Source organism: Suricata suricatta, chromosome 4 (genome assembly GCF_006229205.1).
Source record: "Suricata suricatta isolate VVHF042 chromosome 4, meerkat_22Aug2017_6uvM2_HiC, whole genome shotgun sequence".
NCBI classification, from domain to species: domain Eukaryota; kingdom Metazoa; phylum Chordata; class Mammalia; order Carnivora; family Herpestidae; genus Suricata; species Suricata suricatta.
Genome location: NC_043703.1, coordinates 159,890,940 through 159,896,115, shown reverse-complemented (window position 1 = coordinate 159,896,115; position 5,176 = coordinate 159,890,940). Strand labels below are relative to the sequence as shown.

General features: G+C 49.5%; 1 long non-coding RNA gene across 1 annotated transcript; it reads right to left on the bottom strand.

Moving 5' to 3' along the window:
• Positions 1-1,748: 1,748 nt before the first annotated feature.
• Positions 1,749-4,541, bottom strand: LOC115289219. Its single transcript, XR_003907478.1, has 3 exons — positions 4,311-4,541; positions 2,490-2,594; positions 1,749-1,848 (listed from the first exon to the last, which is right to left on the bottom strand). It is a non-coding gene; the product is annotated as an uncharacterized LOC115289219 (long non-coding RNA).
• Positions 4,542-5,176: the final 635 nt, after the last annotated feature.

Sequence of the window (5,176 nt, the reverse complement as noted above, 5' to 3'; positions counted from 1 at the left end):
ACAGGCCCGGACGTTCTCATCTGTGGCTCCCGCCGGTGTGGGACACGCACCTGGTACACTGGCCTCGCATGCCAAACTCCAAACTTGTTTGTTTGGAAATGAATCTACTTATAGGTAAGACTCTTAGAGCAAAGTACTTCGGATATTCCCATCACAGCATCTTAGATCCAGCCTTCTTTGGCTGAATTCTGCATTCCTGAAACGTAGTCCAAACATTTTCCACCTAACATTCTGCTAGACTCTTTCATTTAAAAAAATATTTTATTTAAAGCTCAAGGTAACCCTTTATCCTTAGTTTACCGATGAAAAAAAATCAAGTTTAGATTGATTAAGTGATATGTCCAATGACAGTCTAGCTAGTTCACGGAAGAATGAATGATAACAGAGCAATGTTCCACTGGACCAACATTTACTTTGTTCTAATTAGCACATATAACTGAGATTTTGAATTCCAAAGCAAGTACGAATTCAGACATTTCCCCCCAATTTTCCCATCCATAGGTTGGTCTATTTTTGCCCCCTCCCCTCCACCCCCATACACACACACACACACACACACGATGCAAATAGTAACGATGTGTCCCATTAAGATGGGCTCCTTTTGTTATGAGGAAGCAGACAGAAAGGCAAGACAGTCTGCGGAGGTTTGTTTTCTGCCACCGACACGGAGGAGTAGACCCATCCGTGCTACTAACGCCTAATGCAGTTCATTTCCTGCCTCTAAAGGCACTGGGGGCGGGGGGAACGCGGCCCCCCCATCCCAGGCCCGGTGCCCCCATTTCTCTCCCCAACCTTCAATCCATCTGTCATTCCTGATACTCTCCCTGGAGCGGCTGTGTCCTTAAACCTGTTCCAATCACAGAAATCGGTACAAAACCGCGACACCCCACGCAGTTCGGTGCGGGTCAGCATTCGTGTTCTGTACCGTCCAGTGCCGGGAGAGGGCAGGGGCCCGATTAGTAATTCTTGCTTTTATCCAATAATCTCTCACCTGGGATGCTTTGTGCAAACTCATCAGGAAGGCTGCCCTCGCCTGAACTGAGAGTCAAGGCCGCTGGCTTGCACAAAGACAGGGGGTCTCTGGGCTGAGGGGACGGGGGCACGGGTTATGGATGGCACTGCTCGCTCGGGCCGCACATCGTAATGAATGCCCCTGTCATTTGTTTACGCGCACCCGCAGTAACCTGCGTTCAGACAGATGAAGTCGGTGCCTGCAAGATTTATGACACCCTTCTGTGCTTAGCACTGTTTAATCAGGAAGTTAACATACTACGGTGTGAAATCCTTGACGAGCACGTGCAAACAGAGAGCCACCATGAGCCCTCTGCCCGGCCGGGGGTCACCAGCCTCGGCGCCTCCCAAAACACAGCAGGACAGTGCGCAGGAAGCCTTGTGCAGGCTCATAAACAGCATCAGCAAACAACCTCAGGGTTCCCTATGTTTGCCTCCCCCCACCTCTTCTGGGTGCTTTTTTTTCTTTTGCATCTATTTATTCTTCCCTTTTAAAGGTTCTCGTTTTTGAAGAGGCGAGGTGGGAAGCAGGAACCCGACGATCGTGTCTCTAGACCGGCCCCCCCCTCCCCTCACCCCGCCGCTGAGCGCCAGGAACCAGGGAAGGTAAATTAGGGTCAGGAGGGGTGGCGGCAGCTGGTGTCGGAGTTTAAAGTGTTTGGACAAGGCCGCCGGCCTGTGGGGGAAGCAGCGTGAGGCTCCACACCTGGAGGAGGAGGCCCGCGCTCGGCCCCAGCGCCGTGAGCCTGGCTCCACCAAGTCTAGCCGACATCTGGAACGGATATCCAGAGACTCGGGCGGCCGCGCAGGCACGCCGCGCCACCTTTGTCCTTTTTGCTGCAAATTGAAAAGCAAAACAGACATCAAGGATATATTTATATAACTGTCTTCGAGTTGCATTTTCTACTCCCATCTGCTGCACATGATAAGTTTCAAGTGTTTTCTAATAAAAAAAAAAAAAGGGAGGGAGGGTGAGGAGGGGTGGAAAGCAGGAGTAGGAGTGCGTGCGCACGCCTGGAGGCGGCCCCTTATTTGGTAAGGAGACGGTCTTTTTCAGGCTTCATTTAAAAGGAAGAAGTCAAAACACACAGTGTCGAGGGTATCACTGTGTTAGATGGTCTGATATTTTGCATGTCACACGTAGTCTCGGATTTGCATGAAATCACTTTAAAGAAAGAAAAAAGAGTGTATTTCCTAAACCCTTACACTCACTGCCTGGGTGGAGAATGTTGGGGGGAAAGAAGCACATATTTTTGTTGTTAAGTCTTTGGAGGAAAGAGAAATGTGGAGGCGTGAGATGGTGGGGCGAGATATTTAGGGGAAAAAATACAGCATCGGATAGAAATACATCAGGCAGATCCAAGATAATTTGGGTTTGTCTACGTTTAGGTAAATATGTGAATCCAGATGTGGCTGCTGATTATTCATGGACAAAGCTGGAGCCCCCACCAGCCAAGTTTAGTGCAGAGCTCACTTACCAGCCAGGACTGAAAACAGCCTCTTTGATTTTTCCACCGATGGGCAATGGGAGGCAAGCACTAGGAAGGAGGGATTCTGGAAGTTTTTTCTTTAACCACTGGACCCTGTGCAAACATGAGAAGCAGAGTAGTGAATCATGAGACAGCGACCCTGGCAATTTAGGATTTATTGAAACAAATACACCACCACCAACAACAAAAAAATGGACCTCTGCATCTTGGGAAAAAGTAAGGTGTTCTCCGTGTCTCGATGAGTCAACCATTTTTTCTCAGTCTGTCACTTTGAAGAGGCAAATCCTGTCAGAGGAAAGGCAGAATGCCCACCTATCAATTGCACCCCAATCAGTATTTTTTCTGGGGATTATCTCTACGTCCAAATCAAGGTGGGTATCTGCTGGCGGGAAGTGCCATGCCCCAGAACAACCCTGGACAGAAAGCGCATCGGGAAATGTCCAGTGTGCGCTTTTCTTAAGTTTTTTTTTTAACATTTATTTATTTTTGAAAGAGAGAGAGCATAAGTGGGGGAGAGGCAGAGAGAGAGGGAGACACAGAATCCGAAGCAGGCTCCAGGCTCTGAGCTAGCTGTCAGCACAGAGCCCGACGTGGGACTCGAACCTATGAACGTGAGATCATGACCTGAGCCAAAGCCGGAGGCTTAGCTGACTGAGCCACCCAGGCACCCAAGTGTGCACTTTTAGTAGGCATTCATCAATAATACACATTTTCGCCCTTCGACGTCAGCTGGTCACACTTGCGCCTCACACGCGGCCCCTGAAACCCTGCTTATGCCCGGCCCATGTCCTGGGCCATCCCTGTACTCTCTCCCGGTGAGGTGTCAGACCCAGAATCCTGTCCTTCAGTGGTCTCCCTGTACCCACTTCCAAGTGACGAGACTCATCCCATCACGCCCCTTGTGCCCGTCATCTGGGCCTTCCCTGGATCAGCCCCGCACATTGGCAGGGAAAAGGTTAGCAGTGCAGCCTGAGCACCCCACGCACCTCATTCTGTGTCGGGACTTTCACACTCAATGGGGTACATTTCTCTCCTACAGCTAGTTCATGAGGGGTAACTGGTCTCCTGGGCCCTCTCCTTTACTGTGCTTTCTCCTCTGCATTTCTTCGAGTCCACTTCCATGTGTAGCCTTGGACATGGATCCTTCCTGCAGGACTGGGGGTGACAGGCACAAGGTCTTCACTGCTGGCGACACCAGGTCATGTACTCCTACCGGGCATTTAAGTGGCATTGAGGAACTGCCACTGCCAGGCCACATGCAGGATCTTAATAAACTAACGTGCGCTCTCACTAAAATCACATGGCTACGTTTTCTTGAGATGCCATAGATTTCTGTTTCTACTCTTTTCATCACAAAACTGACAAGAAAAGCCCCAAGCCACAAAAGCAGACTTGACATTTCTTTTTCCCACCTGGGTGGCTCGGTTGGTTAAGCATCCGACTTTGGCTCAGGTCACAATCTCGAAGTCCGTGACTTTGAACCCCACATCGAGCTCTGTGCTGACAGCTCATATACAGATTTGTATGTATATGTACTTACAGTAAAATTAAAATATATAAAATGTATGATATTTATACATACACAGAACATTTTCACCTTCTCAGCCTTGGGTCTATCGTATTTTCTACTGCCCTGTTATTTGGGGCCAAGGGTTACAATTACATCAAAGTTTCTAACTTAAAATCACTCTCTTTAAGTTTCAGCAAACACATTGCTCTTTGGTCCTGAACCTTGGTTGTTTCTCAGTGACAAAACTTCCAGCTTTGCTCAATTTCCAAAAGAATGTTGTGAAGCATTTGGACTCTTACCGAAACTAAGTTTGTCCGAAGAGGTCAGTATGAAGCCCAGAGCCTTGGGATTCAGGAAACAACCGTCCTGTCTTCAGTGACCCCAGGATAGTCATGGAAAGTTACAACACGGATGTTAACATCGGATCTGTCAGCTGGAGCCCGATGCCAGCAAAGCAACAGAACAAAACCAGAACAAGAAAGTAACAAGTCAAACGGCTCCCCTGGCCACGGAGGAGAGAAGGCAGGTCACTCCAGCCGCGGCAGCCGAGAGAGCTGGATGTGCAGGGCATCTGAGTCCTCAGCGCGGTCCCTGGCTGTGCGACACTGGAAAATCACTTGGCTGCTCTCCGCCGCTGGCTCTTCACCTCTAGAGTAGGAATAAAACCGATAATGGCTTGAGTCTTGCAAGAAGGATGAAATGAGTTAATGTATGTTAAATGCTCAGCACAAGGCCAGCCATAAAGTGTGTTTAATACGTGTTTGCAAATAAAATAAGGACAGAAAGGACCTGTTTCCAATACCCACCACGCTAAGAGGCAAAGTCGGACAGCTGTGGGACAATGGCTGCAGGGGCTGGGGAGGGACCGCTCAGCGGGGACAGGGTGTCCTTTTCCGGTGTGGGGAAGGTCTGGTCACTAGATGGAGCTGCCGGTCTCGCAACACTGTGAAGGCACGAAATGCCACTTCAAAATGGTTAGTAGGTGGGGTACCTGGCTGCTCAGTCGGTGGAGCATCCGACTTCGGCTCAAGTCATGATCTCATAGTTCGTGAGTTCTAGCCCCTTATCGGGCTCGGTGCTGACAGCTAGCTCAGAACCTGGAGCCTGCTTCGGATTCTGTGTCTCCCTCTCTCTCTCTGACCCTCCCTGGCTCACACTCTGTCTC